At 44.2% G+C, this 18787-nt stretch overlaps 1 protein-coding gene across 1 annotated transcript in view; it reads right to left on the bottom strand.

Moving 5' to 3' along the window:
- The window catches only part of LOC126355884 (serine/threonine-protein phosphatase rdgC), a 1775952-nt gene that overhangs the window by 1448946 nt on the left and 308219 nt on the right, over nt 1–18787 (bottom strand). The window lies entirely within an intron of this gene.

Genomic DNA, 18787 nt, shown 5'->3' with positions numbered 1-18787 from the left:
TTGAATAACTAAAATCTCCTCTATAAAAATCAGCATTGATTCTGCAAAGAGAGATCTTGAGAAACTCAGCTCCCTCCGTTCTGTAGTTAACGGCGCTCAGGTTGCTGCTGTGTTTCTTGACTTCAGAAAGGCATTTGACACCGTGCCGCACTGCCGTTTAGTAAATAAAATACGAGATTACCCAGTATAAGATCAGATTCTGGACTGGATTCAAGACTTTCTTGCAGATACAGCTCCACACGTCGCTCTTAATGGAACAAAATAGACGGACATAAGACTGATTTCCGGAGCGCACCAAGGAAGTGTGATAGAAGCGCTATTGTTTACAATGTTTATAAATTATCTAGCAAAAGCGTCGGAAGCTCTTTAAGAGTCTTTGTAGATGATTCGGTTTTGTATGAGAAAGTAGCCATACCAGGATAGAGCATACGTTTTCAGAATGACGCACAGAGGATTCACGAATGGTACAGGGAAAAAAATGTTACGTTTTGTGTGTGCATAGGAAAAGAAATACACTTTGATTACAAATTGCTGGAATCAGTACCTACCGTAAAATATCTGGGTGCACCTATTCAGAGCGATCTTAAGTGGAACGGTCACAGTAGGAATAGCAGATGCTAGACTGAAATTCATAGATAGAATTTTAAGGAAATGTTACTCATCCACAAATAAAATGGCTTACAAGGCGGTTGTTAGTCCGGTTTTGGTTATTGTTCGTTTAGAAATGTTCAAATGTTTGTGAATTCCTAAGGAAGCAAACTGCTGAGGTCATCGGTCCCTCGATTTACACACTACTTAAAGTAACTTATGCTAAGAACACACACACACACACACACACACACGTGTCCGAGGGAGGAGTGCTCGTACCTCCAGCAGGACAGGCCGCGCGATCCGTGACATGGCGCCTCAAACCGCGGGCCACTCCTCACGGCTATTGTCCCTTATTCTGGGGTGCTTACCAGATAGGATTGATAGAGAAGACAGAGAAGATCGAACGAAGAGCGGCGCGTTTCGCCACGGGATCGTTTACTCGGCCCGAGAGTGTTACAGAGATGCTTAACAAACTCCAGCGGCGCACCTTGCCAGAGGGCGTTGTGCATCACGAACCGGTTCACTATTGAAATTTCGGGAGAGCACTCTTCAGGAAGAGTCAGACACTGTATCACTTCCTCCCACATGCTGGGGCTATTTGGAAATTATGGTGGGACCGGTGGCGAAATGGAACCCACAGCGAATATTAAAAATCTTTTATTTGCGACAGTAAGCTGAACTTTCCAGCTACTTCTCTACATAGTCGCCGCTCCGACTTACACATTTGCCGTAGCATTGTACCGACTTTCCAGTAAAAATGTTAGAGAAGACAGCGGCTATGCTTTCTGTCTGTTCTCTACGCTGATCTCCAGCTTATTGACTGTGGCAAAATGTTATCTTCGAAGCCATCGGGCCATGTGGGCTGAGATGAATATCACAGAGAGATAAGTCTAGGCTGTATAGTGGTTGATCAAACACTTCTCATCGAAAACGCGGCAGAAGCATCATCAGTGAAACTGCAGTGTACTGCCGAGAATAGTCATGAAGTAGGAAATACGTAAGCTGTGGGGCTGCGTGAAATCAGGCTAAATCTCTCACCAGGCCCTCATACGTGGCGGGAGACACTATCTTCTAGGCATCTCAACGCGCTGACTGTGCTCTCAGAATTGAGAAAGAAGCAATTGATGCGATAGACTGGCGTACTAGAGACACTGTCCAACATATCTGTGCAAAGCTTCATCCAATTTTCACTATGGTTTCCATTTCGCGAGCGATCCGACCTCACTTTCCGTATAGCCCTCGTTCACCTCACGAAATGACCGCAACGAGAAAATTCGAGAAATTAGAGCTGATACAAAATCTTCCCAACAATCATTCTTCCCACGAGCCATTCGCAGTTAGAACAGAGATGGGAGTATAGATTAGCGATAACAGAAATTTCCTCCGCCATACACCCTTTAGTGGCTTGCTGAGAACGATATAGACAGCGTGTGTGCAGTAATCCAGTAGTGCGACCGGGTGGAAGTAGCGTTGCAGTACTAACGGCTGTTTCTTCTAATACACATAGCCGCAATACCCTGTGCTCATCAGAAGCCTGTTCGTCAACGTTTTGCCAATCGATGTTATTCGAAGTTTCTTTGAAGACATCTACATCTACATCTACATGACTACTCTGCAATTCACATTTAAGTGCTTGGCAGAGGGTTCATCGAACCACAATCATACGATCTCTCTACTATTCCACTCCCGAACAGCGCACGGGAAAAACGAACACCTAAACCTTTCTGTTCGAGCTCTGATTTCTCTTATTTTATTTTGATGATCATTCCTACCTATGTAGGATGGGCTCAACAAAATATTTTCGTATTCGGGAGAGAAAATTGGTGACTGAAATTTCGTAAATAGATCTCGCCGCGACGAAAAACGTCTTTGCTTTAATGATTTCCATCCCAACTCGTGTATCATATCTGCCACACTCTCTCCCCTATTACATGATAATACAAAACGAGCTGCCCTTTTTTGCACCCTTTCGATGTCCTCCGTCAATCCCACCTGGTAAGGATCCCACACCGCGCAGCAATATTCTAACAGAGGACGAACGAGTGTAGTGTAAGCTGTCTCTTTAGTGGACTTGTTGCATCTTCTAAGTGTCCTGCCAATGAAACGGAATCTTTGGCTCGCCTTCCCCACAATATTATCTATGTGGTCTTTCCAACTGAAGTTGTTCGTAATTTTAACACCCAGGTACTTAGTTGAATTGACAGCCTTGAGAATTGTACTATTTATCGAGCAATCGAATTCCAACGGATTTCTTTTGGAACTCATGTGGATCATCTCACACTTTTCGTTATTTAGCGTCAACTGCCACCTGACACACCATACAGCAATCTTTTCTAAATCGCTTTGCAACTGATACTGGTCTTCGGATGACCTTACTAGACGGTAAATTACAGCATCATCTGCGAACAGTCTAAGAGAACTGCTCAGATTGTCACCCAGGTCATTTATATAGATCAGGAACAGCAGAGGTCCCAGGACGCTTCCATGGGGAACACCTGATATCACTTCAGTTTTACTCGATGATTTGCCGTCTATTACTACGAACTGCGATCTTCCTGACAGAAAATCACGAATCCAGTCGCACAACTGAGACGATACCCCATAGGTCCGCAGCTTGATTAGAAGTCGCTTGTGAGGAACGGTGTCAAAAGCTTTCCGGAAATCTAGAAATACGGAATCAACTTGAGATCCCCTGTCGATAGCGGCCATTACTTCGTGCGAGTAAAGAGCTAGCTGCGTTGCACAAGAGCGATGTTTTCTGAAGCCATGCTGATTACGTGTCAATAGATCGTTCCCTTCGAGGTGATTCATAATGTTTGAATACAGTATATGCTCCAAAACCCTACTGCAAACTGATGTCAATGATATAGGTCTGTAGTTAAATGGGTTACTCCTACCACCCTTCTTAAACACTGGTGCGACCTGCGCAATTTTCCAATCTGTAGGTACAGATCTATCGGTGAGCGAGCGGTTGTATATGAGTGCTAAGTAGGGAGCTATAGTATTAGCGTAATCTGAAAGGAACCTAATCGGTATACAATCTGGACCTGAAGACTTGCCCGTATCAAGCGATTTGAGTTGCTTCGCAACCCCTAAGGTATCTACTTCTAAGAAACTCATGCTAGCAGATGTTTGTGTTTCAAATTCTGGAATATTCCATTCGTCTTCCCTGGTGAAGGAATTTCGGAAAACTGCGTTCAATAACTCCGCTTTAGCGGCACAGTCGTCGGTAACAGTACCATCGGCACTGCGCAGCGAAGGTATTGACTGCGTCTTGCCGCTTGTGTACTTTACGTACAACCAGAATTTCTTCGGATTTTCTACCAAATTTCGAGACAATGTTACAACAACCAGGTACCGCTACAATCATTGGCATTTTATTGAGATATTGAATTTGGTTTTTCCCTTTCCTCTTACAGACGTTGTAGTTTTAGCAGTCTTTTAAAGGCACTGTCGTTTAAGGATTTTATTTCTGGTCATTAGTTATAGTATGGATTTTCTCTTTGCACATTTGCTTTCTAAAATCAGGCAGTTAAATCAGGCGGTAGTTGATGTTACTAATACCTGCAGAATACGCTGAGTAGTGATGTCTTTCGAGCCAGTTAATCGTATGTGGAGCATATTAACGTAATACCGACGTTGAGTATTTGTACAAAGTTTTGAAAGACCTCTACTTAATCGAAAAACCTTCATATAACTTCACGTGTTCATTTTAAGTTTGTGCTTTAAAAGATTTTTTTGTTCAATCAGGTGCTGCTAAATTTTACAATTTGTCTGACTCTTGCAATGTTTTGAGAAAATGAAATTGTTTAATTCCAAAATTTCCCTTGTGTGCATATTTAAAAGGTTCTTTTAACTTCATAAATTGTTAAAGTTTATTAAACTGTTTAAAAGAGAAAATGGTATTACTATTATAGTTTAAATACAGCTATGATTATTTAAAAAAATTAACAGCTTTACTTTAAAAAAGACAGGAGATGAACACGAGAACAGTCATTCGCAATTGGAGAATATAAAAGAATAAACACGCGACTCTGGTGCAAGTCGGTTTTTATTGATACTCCATCGTCAGGTATCTGACGATGGCGTAACAGCGAAAAATCGTGTTGTAAAACAATAAATATTGTAGAATATTACAACAATAGCCGTGTGTTTTTCTTCCATTTATTATGAAAAATAAAATGTTCTACCATCGAAATGGTCGATCAATGTAAACTGTAAATGTTCATCCGATACCTTCTACTTATTGCTGTACTAGAAAAAACTGCTCTTCAAGTATTATAAGGCGGAAGTAGAAAAAACAGTAAATTCCATTTCCAAAACATGCAGCACACACCGCGACGGTAGATTTAGCTTTGCAGAACATGCTGCAGGAATATAAAAGAAACGAAGATTGTACTTGCGTTGTCAAAGCAATCTAAAAACCGTAGTTTTCACATCAATTGTCCATTGAAGAATAATTTGCCAGTCAAACGTAGCTACGTGACACTCGACTGGATATTGACCACAGTTAGTGCAGTTGGCACAACGTTGAGTGGTGAGCGGAAACACACAACCCATCTGCTTGAAGTGAACTAAAAGGTCAGCAAAATTAAATCTCATGTACGTCGGCACACCTGATGTGGGCGGTGGTGATTGCTGTTCTCTCCAGAAGATACGTGGCACAGTCATACACAGAAGAGTGCTGAGCTGACTGCAGTTAAGGGACTCCACAGTTACGTTAGCTTCTTTAAGGGTGCATGCGTCAAGAACTGTTTTATGCTTCCGCCTTATCGCACACAAATAGTTCCCAAGCGGACATCCATCCGCCAAACGCGGATATAAGTGGACACACGGCTCCACGCAGTGGGCAATATCGCACATTGTCTCAAGACAGAACCATGACAGTGTTTCCCCAAGTGTCACATCTATCCTATGGTCGCCGCCAAGACGTGCCAGACTTGACATTCTACAAGTGATCCTATTCACCTTTTACTGGGTTCAGAACTAGACCACCGTTCAAAAGCAAAATCTGGAAATTAACATCGAACCGAACTGCCATAGTACAGTTAAGTAGCGTATAATTTACATTCATAAATTATTGTAAATTGATGCTTACCTTTGTTGTCATCGTTTTTGTCATATCTGTTGCCTCACTCTGTCTGCCCTGCGACGATGCATGTGTAGATACTGCGTGCAAGTAAGCCTCCGCATAATAACGACTTTAGATCATAGTGGGTTCTCTACCTGTCTCCTTTACACTCTTAAGTAAGAGCGTGGTCAGCGTTATACACATGTGGTAAAAGATATCGCCGTAACTCTTTCGCAGCCCAATAGAGCGAACGTTTGTCCTTCATGCAATGTCCGTAAGGCGCTAGTTTATTTCTCGATTTCAGGTGCCTTTTCACACCGCACTACACAAGTTCCTTGTAGTGACATTGTGTGCTTATTATCGTCTTAGTTATGTGACTGTCCGCCCGCGGTAGCTGAATGGTCAGCGTAACGGATTGTCAAACCTCTGGGCTCGGGTTCGATTCCCGGCTGGGTCGGAGAATTTTCTCCGCCCAATAACTGGGTGTTGTGCGTCATCATCATCCTATGATCCTCATCGACTGCAGGTCGCCGAAGTGTCGTCACATTGAAAGATCGGCACCCGGCGAACGGTCTGCCCGATGGCAGGTCCCTAGCCATACGAATAAAAAAAAATAAAGTTATGTGACTAGCTTTGTGATTTCCTGTCAGAGAGGTCACACTTCGTTGTACCTGACAGAAGTCATCGAGTAAAACAGCAGTGATTCCTGGTGTTCCTCAAGGTTGTGTTATAGGCCCTCTGCTGTTCCTTATCTATATAAACGTTTTACAAGAAAATCTGAGCACCCGTCGTAAGTTGTTTGCAGCTGATACTGTCGTTTATCGTCTAGTAAAGTCATCAGAAGACCATAACAAATCGCAGTTTACAAAAGATATCTGTATGGCGCGAAAATTGGAAGTTGTCCGTAATTACTGAAAAATGTGCAGTCATTCACATGAGTGCTAAAAGGAATCCGTTAAACTTCGATTACTCGATAAATCACTCGAATCTAAAGGCCGTAAATTCAGCTAAATACCTAGGAATTACAGTTACGAATAACAATTGTGGGGAAAGCAAACGAAAGGCTGCGTGTTATTGGCAGAACACTTAGAAAATGTAACAGATCTACTAAAGAGACTGCCTACACTACGCTTGTCAGTCCTATCCTTACCGGAAAGGATTAATTGAGTAGATCGAGAAAGTTCAAAGAAGAGCAGCACGTTTTGTATTGTCACGAAATAGGACAGAGAGTGTCAATGACATGATACACGATTTCGGGTGGACATCATTCAAACATAGGCGGTTTTCGTTTCGGCGAGATCTTCTCACGAAATTTCCATCACACACTTTCTCCTTCGAATGTTAAAATTTTTGTTGACGCCGACCTGCGTAGGGAGGAACGATCATCATAATAAAGTAAGGGAAATCAGAGCTCGCACGGAAAGATATAGGTGTTAATTGTTCCGTACGCTGTACGGGATTGGAATAATACAGAATTACTGTGACGGTGGTTCGACGAACCCTCTGACAGGCACTGAAGTGAGATATGCACAGCATCCATGTAGATGTAAATGTAGATGAGTTTCTGCCTGAGATATACAAAAAAGAGAGGTGAGTGCAGCCAATACATCGTGTACTTACCCCAAATGTCCGAAAATGAGTCACACGGCGGCATCTAAATATAATGCTGAATCAAAGACATTAGCAAAAAAGGCACGCTATAAACTGATTAAAAACGTGGATGACTTTGACAAGGCGCTACACTCATATTTCCTCTTGCGTAGCTTCGTCAAGAATTCAAAGCAAGTTGATGCTTTATGGACGTTTCATGAAGGACAATGGATTCCTCTATTGGGCTCTGACAGAACTAAGGCAATATCTTTTACTATCTGTGTGTAATGCCGACCACGCTCGTACTTAACAAACTGTTTAAGTTTGACACCACAAGTATTTGTTGACGACAGCACTGACAACATGAAGCGCACAGTTTTGATACCTGACGTATATAGCAGCAGTGTTAGTTACAGGCTCTGATGGCTGGCCACCCGAGCACGTAGATCGTTAGGTCTGCTCTGAGCGAGCGGTCGATTACCAGAGCAATCAGGGACGGCGCGCCCTCTCACGTGACCGCACTACCGAGAAACACTCGACTGCTACAGGTTGGAGCACGAACCGTCCCTTCTGACCCGTTTCTTTCTCCCATTTTCCTTCACCCAGCACACTACATTGGCTTACAGATGGTCGAAACAAAGGAATTTCGGCTTTGTGGGAAGCAGCTGTAGTGGGACCGCTAATATACTCACTACACACTGGCGACATCAAGTCTGCATCACCTTGGAGGCGCAATGGAACATACGTCAAACTGACGTGAAGTATACATACTACAAGCGGAATTCGAGTTTTTCAGCGTATATAATGCTCAACCAGCTTACGGAAATGCAGCTGGGTGACATCTTCGGCGATCGTCAGTATTTCGGCAGGTGCATAGCTCGTCATTTCCAGGTCAAAAATGCAACGAAGGAGCTCTCTGCAAGGAAATGTAAAACCTCGGTATGTGGGACTACGATGATCAGGACCTATTATACGGCACACACTGCCTTACCAAAATTATTCAGATATCCCTACGTAATTACTACAATAAGGTGGGGAGGGAAGTACTCTGTTGCCAGTAGGGAAGCAGTAACGGCAGAACTGGTCTCAGTAGAGCTCTGTGACTTCGAACATGCATTGGTCATTGGACGGCATCTGAGTAAAAAATACATTGTGGTCATTTTAACCGTTCTAAAGCTACACAAGTTGACTGTTGGTGCTGTGGCTGCGAAGTGAAAACGCGAAGGAACGACGACAGCGGGCATCAGACGTTACGAAGGATGGTTATAAAAGATCGCATGAAATCCGAGTCTCGGTTTGGCGATTGCCAGAAGAAAGTTAGCTACCATGATTTGTAGTGTTAACAGTGAAGTACGAAGGAAGTGGTGTTACTGTACGGGAATATTTGTCGTGGTTTGTACGTAATCCCTTTACTGCCCTAACAGTCCCATCAGAGAGCTGTTAAGTTTCATTAGGATTTTAGGTTTTTTCATGCACACATTTTTTAGACGTTCTTGATCTGCTAAACAGCGAAATATTCCCCACAGGTGTTGGTTCATTGGGTTGGAGAGAAAGGCACCAAACTATAGGGTCGTCAGTTCCTCCCCAAACAGTGTCTGCATAAAACTGGAAGAAAACATGGAACTAATTAAATAGTATGAGGAAATACAGAAAAGAAGTGGGCGTGGCATCGTGCAAGCTTTTGTTAATTATTATTTGTATCAGACTTAGGGGTGGAATTCAAATGGCTCTGCGCACTTTAGCATTATGGGACTTAACTTCTGAGGTCATCAGTCCCCTAGAACTGAGAACTACTTAAACCAACTAACCGAAGGACATCACACACATTCATGGCCGAGCCAGGATTCGAACCTGCGACCGTACTGGTCACGCGGTTCCAGACTGTAGCGCCTAGAACCGCTCGGTCGCCCTGGCCGGCGGTGGAATTCGAACGTCTTATTCAGGATCTGAAACTTCAGTACCTTGTAGTAAATGAAGATCGCATAAAAATTTTAAGCAATTTTGGTCGCTTTCGCGTACGTCCCCCCTTAGAATGACATTCCATAACATAATTTTTCTTATTAGGTATTAGTAGTATGCAATGTTAGAGTACGCATCGTGAAAGAAGGAAAAGTAGGATTTAAACGCTAAAACAGCTCTAAGGAGCGCGATATACGTACATAGGCTGGCATGTTGGAGACCATTCGCTCTCTTTCCGGCAGCAGGATGTTTCCGTTGCTGGTCATTTCAAAGGCGGCGTCGACGCGGCTGGGGATGGGTAGTGAAGCACCTCACAGAGGGTATACAAGCGGTTCCGATGGACGAGGGCTCTAACAGTGCAGATGGCTCGTTACTTACTGAGCAGGTAGTTTCAGGAATACTGAACGCAAACGTCACATTTTTTCTGTATGAGTGGAAACTTCACATTGTGCTGTTTTACATACCCGTCAGAATACGACAGTGTCAGGACTGAAAATAATCGATTATCAGTTAATGAAGCAAAGTCGATCGCGACTCCTAGCAAGTCTTTAGCCCTAACTTAACTACTACGTAAACTGAATATTATATGCGCAAGAGATATTAATAACAACAGCACAACATAACTGATTACTTGGTGATTCCATAGATACCATACAATACTACTGAAATTGTTTTTTAGGATTCGTGGTAAGAAGCCCTTACTGCGAATGTTCAGACTAGTGTGTGTATTGTGCATTGAACTGGGGACCTTGAAACGACGGAGAGGCTTCGTCCCCCCACCCCCTCTAGCCTTCAGTGGTTAACAACTTCACAACAGACTACAGCAGTCCACTCACCCCACCGCCGCCCCACACCGAACCCAGGGTTATTGTGCGGGTCCCCAGTGGACGCCCCCCCCCCCCCTCTCCCTGTTCTCGGGAAACGTCTCATACGAGACGAGAGTGTAACCCCAAATGTTTGCATGGTAGAGTAATTATGGTGTACACGTACGTGGAGACAGTGTTTGTGGGCAAACGGCCAACATAGTGTAACTGAGGCGGAATATGGGGAACCAGCCTGCATTCGCCGAGTCAGATGTAAAACCGCCTTACAAACCATCCACAGGGTGGCCGGCACTCCGGACCTCGACAGTAATCTGCTGGGCGGATTCGTGCCGGGAACCGGCATGTCTTCCCGCTCGGGAAGCAGCGCGTTACACCGCGCTGCTAGCCGGGCAGGCTAATACTAGTTAAATCCATCGCACTGAGGATCTATAACCAACTAAGATCATAACAGGGTAGTGCACTGTATAAAAGAAATTAGGGGAACGCTTGTACCAACATCCGGTATGTCAAATCTGATACGGACTGTACCTGTGGTCTCAAGGCTGTCAATTCAACTAAGTACCTGGGTGTTAAAATTACGAACAACTTCAGTTGGAAAGACCACATAGATAATATTGTGGGGAAGGCGAGCCAAAGAATGCGTTTCATTGGCAGGACACTTAGAAGATGCAACAAGTCCACTAAAGAGAAAGCTTACACTACACTCGTTCGTCCTCTGTTAGAATATTGCTGCGCGGTGTGGGATCCTTACCAGGTGGGATTGACGGAGGACATCGAAAGTGTGCAAAAAAAGGGAAGCTCGTTTTGTATTATCACGTAATAGGGGAGAGAGTGGGGCAGATATGATACGCGAGTTGGGATGGAAATCATTAAAGCAAAGACGTTTTTCGTCGCGGCGAGATCTATTTACGAAATTTCAGTCACCAATTTTCTCTCCCGAATGGGAAAATATTTTGTTGAGCCCTTCCTACATAGGTAGGAATGATCATCAAAATAAAATAAGAGAAATCAGACCTCGAACAGAAAGGCTTAAGTGTTCGTTTTTCGCGCGCGCTGTTCGGGAGTGGAATGGTAGACAGATAGTATGATTGTGGTTCGATGAACGCTCTGCCAAGCACTTAAATGTGAATTGCAGAGTAATCATGTAGATGTAGATGGTCTTATTGCGTGGCTTGAGATCTTCGCTTTCAGTGCAGGCAACAATTAAAAACATTCGCAATCTGGTGACTGTGTTATGCACTACAGTTTTAGGAGACCGTTCAGAAGAAAATGAGTATCGGAGTATCGGTGTCCCAGAGTTTTTAAGTAGGGTACGCAGATAGTTGACATGTGTGGATGTATTCAACCTAGCACATGCGATGCGTAATCTTAATGCAACACAAGTTGCAAGGGCGCTCTGTTTGATCTAAAAAGCATGGACTTTCGGTAGCATTGGTGCAGATACCAATGACTCTCCATGTGTCATCCTTAGGTTGTGGGTACGCTGCAGGGAGAAACTTTAGACCACAACGCGTGTTGGAAAGTTCACCAACGCATTACAGTCCCACGTGGAGCCCGATATCTGGCCATCTCTGCTTGCGGTTTCGTACAGATACTATCGGCGCACTGCAAGACGATATCAGAAGGGCCACTGGAGCTGCTGTGTCTGATCACACTGTAATGAACAGGTTACGAGAAAGGACCTTACGACCCAGACGTCCTGTTCGGAAACGACAACATCCTGAAGCTCGCCTTCAGTTCTGGCTCTCATGTCAACTGGCAACATCGTCACAAGCGAAACGTATCCACATATCCTCTGGCGTAAGTTGATGACCGTGTTCATATGCGGAGACCGGTGCTGAGCGCTACCTGCCAAATGTGGTCCAGGAAACCGACAGACATCCAAGGTTCTGTGGTGTTGTGAGGAGGAGTTGACAGCCACGCGGACATTAGGGTGCTGCACATTGTCGCTTCACCACCGGTCGAATATATCCTGTTGGACCGTATGGTGGCTGCTGCATGTTGTGATGGCCCTGAATTCCTTCTGACGAAGCGGGCGTCAGCAGGAATGCCTTGGGATCCCCGGACATTGAAATAATGGAATAACCGGCGGTGAGTTCAGACTCGAATCCCATAGAGCATACGTGGAACATGCTCGACAGCCGCAGTTTCTTCAGGAACTCTTGTGGGCTCTCGCTGAAGAATATGAACAGATACCAGAGGGTGCCCTTCGTATACGGAACATGCCACGTAGGTATCAAACAGTGATAAACACTCACGGAGAGTATATACTTTATTGAAACTCACAAATTCCAACGAAAAACACCCAGGAGAACGGGATGAATGATTGTTTCCATTTCGTTTTCGGCACCTGTCGGACACTTGAGTTCTTTTTATGTAGACGATCGAGAATATAATGATGTTTTACTGTATACTTAATTTGTGAAAGGTAAAGGTATAATTTGCGAACATACTATAGCACTAACGTGCCGTGAAACTCGCTAATGTTACCCTCTGAGAGGGTTTCGAATTATTATCGTGCGTATGTCTAATGGACAAATGTATCGGACTATAATATTGAATATGGTGAAATTAACAGAAAAACTGAAAGGACTTTAACCTTGGGAGTAAATGACAGTGGTAAAATCACAAGTGAAAGAAAAAAGTAGACTTGAATTCTGAGGTCATCAGTTCCCTAGAACTTAGAACTACTTAAACCTAACTAACCTAAGGACATCACACACATCCATGCCCGAGTCAGGATTGGAACCTGCGACCTTAGCGGTCGCGTGGTTCCAGACTGTAGGGCTTAGAACCGCTCGGCCACTTTGGCCGGAAGCCTTTTCACATGAACCACCTAAGTACAAATGAGAGCGCCACCAATGCAGTGCCATTTTATACCTTGTGTAAGCGATACCACCGCCATCTGTGTATTTGCATATCGCTATCCTATGACCTTTGTCAACGTGTATTTATACTTGTGACCCCACATCCCTTAAACTGGTGCCGAGAGGCATGATTAGTAACTGACTATTGACACCTAGAATAACTCCGAAAGTATGATAATAGCAGAAAAGTTTGTGAGACAAATGTTGCAGGGGCCAACGGAGGCCATGTATGACGTTGGTTCTTTGTTGCTATGTGGGGTCGCTTCAGAAATATGAAGTTCAACTTTTTTTTATGGGATGCCATAATTTGATACTTATTTTCTGATAGCGGCTATCGAGACGAATCCAATAATGTGAAACAATAAGGTCTTTGAAGGTCAACGAAGGTCACAAAGGTGACATGAAGGTCCCTTTACAGAAGGTGTTCGAAGTTATGACCATTGGTATCATTGCATTGCTGCAATCTGCTTATCATGGATTGAATGGTATTCCTTATCCCTTTGGCACTTATCGAAGCTCATGCTCTGACAGTTCTCCCTCGTATATCGTGTAAATAATAAATATATCGCAGAATATGGCGTATCCATCTAACATGACATTGACATGTAAACACCATTCGATGGTTTCGCAATGCAACACTGATAGGATCGGTAAGACTAGTATCGTCGTATGAAGCGAATGCGAATCATGTGTTCCTTCGAAGAACAAGTCGATGTGCTTCTCATTTACGGTAAATGCCAACGAAATTCAGTGAGAGATAGAGACATATTGTAAGTAGGCTGTTTAGGTTTTTATGTTGGTAACGCCACGTAGCGCTCTGTATGAAAATCACTGACTGTAGTGTGTGCAGTCTGTGGCTGGTTGGGATTGTTGGAATATTCGCTATTGTAGCGTCGGGCAGTTGGATGTGAACAGGGCGTAGTGTTGCGCAGTTGGAGGTGAGCCGCTAGCAGTGGTTTATATGGGGAGAGAGATGGCAGAATTTTGAGAGCGGACCTTCTGGACGTGTGTCCATCAGAAAGAGTAAATTTGTAATATTGGATATCATGAACTGATGTATATATGATGACTTTTGAGCATTATTAAGGTAAATACATTGTTTGTTCTCTATCAAAATCTTTCATTTGCTAACTATGCGTATCAGTAGTTGGTGCCTTCAGTAGTTTGAATCTTTTATTTAGCTGGCAGTAGTGGCGCTCGCTGTATTGCAGTAGTTCGAGTAGCGAAGATTTTTTTGAGGTAAGTGATTCATGAAAGGTATAGGATATGGCGTTGCGCTAAAAAAAAAAAAAAGAAAAAAGTCACTGTGTCACTGTAGTGATGATCAGAATAAGTATAGAGAGAGATGTCTGAGTACGTTTAGTTTTGCTCAGCTGTTTGAAAATCAAATAATGTAAAAGATTTATCAGCACAGTAATTCATAAATTTTTCTAGGGGGATGTTTCATTATATATGCTGAAAGATATCCTGAACGTACTCCCCCTACACGTCGTACATTTAAATATGTGTATGATAAATTTAGAACTGGATCTTTAACGCATCGGAGACAAATCCGCAAAGGAAACAGAAATTGGTACTCCTGCCAGTGTGCCAGTGTGGTTCGAGATCATTGTGTTAGTTCGCCTCGAAGCGCAAGGGAATCTGACACGAGCTAGAGTAATGTTGTTCGTGTTCTGCATCGCAATAAATATCGTCCTTACTATATCAGTCTCCACCAGTAATTAGATGGTACGGATTGTATGTGTCGCGTTGAATTCTGCCGATGGGCTCTACTTCATATTCAGAGGGATGACATTTATTAATTTGATTTTATTTGCTGACGAGGCTACATTCACGAGGCATGGAAATATTAATTTGCATAACATACATTATTGGGCAACTGAAAATCTATGTGGTCGGTGAGTGTATGGTATGGGATTCTGGAGGACAGAATTATAGGCCCCTATTTCATAGAAGGAGATCTTAATGGTATGACGTACACCACATTCCTGCAAGGAACATTAGGTCTGTTATTGGAAGAAATACCTTTAGGAACAAGGAACAGAATGTGGTATCATCACGATGGGTATCAGGCACATTTTTCGCTGATGGCTAGAAATGAGTTTCGGAGACAATTCACATATCGTTGGATTGGTCGCGGAGGAGATGTGTCGGGGCCAGCTCGTTTGCCAGACTTGACGCTTTTTGTGGGGATTCGTAAAAGATGTTGTTTATAAAGATGTTCCAACTGCACCAGAAGATATGTGAGAGAGAATTGTCAGAGCATGTGATTCGTTAAGTGCCGATATGATAAGGAATACCAGTCAATCCATGATAAGAATTTTGTTGCACTGCATTGATAACAATGGTCATCACTTCGAATAGCTTCTGTAAATGGAAGTTCATGTCACCTCTGTGACCTTCGTTGACCTTCAAAGACCTTACTGTTACACATTATTGGATTCGTCTCGATAGCCGCTATCAGAAAATAAGTACCAAACTATAGCATCCCATTTAAAAGACAAAGTTCACCTTTAAATCTCTGAAGCGACCCCACCTAGCAACAAAAAATCAACTTCATATTAAGGCCCCCATTGTCTCGAGCAACATTTGTCCCAAAAACTTTTCAGGTCCTATTATATTTTCGAAGGTATTTTGGTAGCAATAGTTAGTGACTCACCCTGTATAGAGTTTTGAGAGGTGCCAGAGGGCAGTTCTGAGTGAGCGAAGATTGAGACATGTCGTTAGACCTCGAATACTTTGTTTTCGTGACTGTCTTTCAAAGTTTGGTTCGCAACTGTGCATAAACGTGGCTGATGGCTGTTGACATTCTGAACTCTAATGGTGAAAAGACATTAGGTAATATATGTAATTCATGTTTCGATTTGTTATTTGGTACAAGACAACGGAATGGCGTTGCTAAACACCTGGAATGGACTGCAGCCAGTTTAATTCATCACTGATTTTCGTTAAATGCAGACTCAGATTTTGTTTGGTGACCTCTGGTTAAAGAAACGCCACACCTGTTCAGATGGTTCAAATGACTCTAAGCACTATAGGACTTAACATCTGAGGTCATCAGTCCCATAGACCTAGCACTACTTAAACCTAACTAACCTAAGGACATCACACACATCCATGCCCGAGGCAGGATTCGAACCTACAACCGTAGCAGCAGCGCGGTTCCGGGTTGCAGCACCTAGAACCGCTCGGCCACATCTGTGATTTATTCTTCCGCGACGCTACTGCTCAATTTGTAGCCACTGACCGCTGGGTACTTCTCTCGTGTGAAACAAAATCTTGCTCGCAGCGCGTAGGGGAAGTTCGCGCGGTTATGCGGGGCTTTCGTGGCGGGTAGCACGCAGTGGATTTTCATGGCTCGGCGGAGGGGTTGGGGAAACACGCCATTTACCCTCCATCCAGACAGTGGAGGCCGTGCGGGGACCGTCGTCTGGAAGCGGCGGGCGATAAATGTAAAAGGCCGCCTTTACTGCAAAGCGGGCCGCGTTTTAATAGGGCGCCGCTCCAGCCGGAGCGCTTTCTATTAAAGTTCGCTTGCCTCGCTTTTTACGGCGGTTCCCTTCGCATCCTAACTAGCGGTTACGCAGTAACAGCATGGCGGAGAGCCGGTTAAGAATTTCTGGTGAAACTCTGCAGGTGTCCGAGTCTGCAAATGTAGAACGGCTGGAAGCGGGCTGAAGTTAAACAAAGGCTTGCTTTGCAAATTAGATTCTGTCCCTCGGCAGCTTATTTAGAGGCGACTGAAACAACACTGACGCCGTCAATGTGACAATACACAGCAGATACAATCACCAACACTGTACTCAAATGAGAAAGAGGGTGTTACGAGTGGAGCGCCTGATTTGATTGCGGAATATTTTTCTACATCTACATTTATACTCCGCAAGCCACCCAACGGTGTGTGGCGGAGGACACTTTACGTGCCACTATCATTACCTCCCTTTCCTGTTCCAGTCACGTAAGGTTCGCGAGAAGAACGACTGCCCGAAAGCCTTTGTGCGTGCTCGAATCTCTCTAACTTTACATTCGTGATCTCCTCTGGAGGTATAAGTAGGTGGAAGCAATATATTCGATACCTCATCCAGAAACGCACCCTCTCGAAACCTGGACAGCAAACTACACAGCGATGCAGAGCGCCTCTCTTGCAGAGTCTGCAACTTGAGTTTACTAAAGATCTCCGTAACGCTATCACACTGACAAAATAAACTTGTGACGAAACGCGCCGCTCTTCTTTGGAACTTCTCTATCTCCTCCGTCAATCCTACCTGGTACGGATCGCACGCTGATGAGCAGTACTTAAGTATAGGTCGAACGAGTGTTTTGTAAGCCACCTCCTTTGCTGATGGACTACATTTTCTAAGGACTCTCCCAATAAATCTCAACCTGGTACCCGCCTTACCAACAATTAATTTTATATGATTATTCCACTTCAAATTGTTCCGCACGCATACTCCCAGATAGTTTACAGAAGTGACTGCTACCAGTGTTTGTCACGGTAGGATTACGATAGAAGCCTAATAACATTTTGACACAAAAGACGACTGTTTTTATTTGAATACCTTATTCAAGCTTTAATACTGAACACTCTAATCACTGAAATTTGGAAGTCGGAAAGTGTCACCACTAATGGAGCCAACAACATTCGAAAAGGTATTTGGAGTGAAAACACACATATACTGTCCAGTAATATTAAGGTGATCACACAGCCTGAATGACTACTTTTGCAGCGCGAACCGCTGGGAGACGTGCACGAAGAGATTCCGTGAGGTTCTGGAAGGTACTGACGTGGATATGAAGCCATGCCCTCTCCAGTGCTGTTGCCAGCTGCACTAGCTGTTTCGATTAAGGATCCATGGTGCGAACAGCCAGATCGACGCGGTTCCAGTGATACACGTGCTCACAGATGCCGTAGTGCTGCAGAAAAACAAACTGCATCTATAGGTCGACATATTCCCAACGTCAGAAACACAATTTTCTTTATCCATTGTGCCTTGCAGAATGCTGAAACTTCCCAGGCGATACCACGAAAACATTCCCCAGATCACAAGGCTCCGATCTCGATCCTTCCGACGATGGTTGCAAGAGGTTTGGTTCACGCCGATGGAACGTGAAACGTGATTCATCCGAAAAGACCATCTGTCCTCAGTTAGTAGACGTCCAGTTGCTGGCGTGCAAATCAGCAGTCAGCATGACTGCATGAACCAGGCACCTGCTACGAGGTGGCGCAGTGGCTAGCACACTGGACCCGCATTCGGGAGGACGACGGTTCAATCCCGCGTCCCGCCATCCTGATTTAGATTTTCCGTAATTTCCCTAAATCGCTCCAAGTAAATGCTGGCATAGTTCCTTTGAAAGGGCACGGCCGACTTCCTTCCTCGTCCTTCCCTAATCCGATGAGACCGACAACCTCGAAGTTTGGTCTCTTCCCCCAAACAATCCAACCCAGGCACCTGCTACAGAGGCCCGTGTGCAACAGAGTTAGAGGAAAATCATCGAGCAGACACAATCGGTAACTACTTGGTTCCCCCTGGCAGTCGTTTGGTCAACAGCTGAACGTCTGTTCGCCCGTACACATATTCGCAGCTGTCGACCACCCTTTTCATCTCTGGCCCGTGCTTCAACAGAATTGCCTCGTCGCCGATTTTGGACAGCGCCATTTTGTCATGCACCGTGTACTTTAAACACGGCAGCACCCGAGCTGTTTTAGTGCATTTTCGGAAAATGCTTGCGCTCTTGGCCTTAAATCCAATAATCATGCCCTTTTGGACTCAAAAATCGCTCCACGTCCGCATTACAACTACTACAGTGTTTTCTGCGCTCCGCAGATACGCTTCATATACCCTGCACTGCCAGTGCTGCCTCCTGTGTGTGTGAATGTTATTGCA

This window comes from Schistocerca gregaria, chromosome 3, assembly GCF_023897955.1.
Source record: "Schistocerca gregaria isolate iqSchGreg1 chromosome 3, iqSchGreg1.2, whole genome shotgun sequence".
Classification (NCBI taxonomy): Eukaryota; Metazoa; Arthropoda; class Insecta; order Orthoptera; family Acrididae; genus Schistocerca; species Schistocerca gregaria.
The sequence above is the reverse complement of the archived record's forward strand: the minus strand, read 5'-3'. Positions and strand labels throughout refer to the sequence as shown.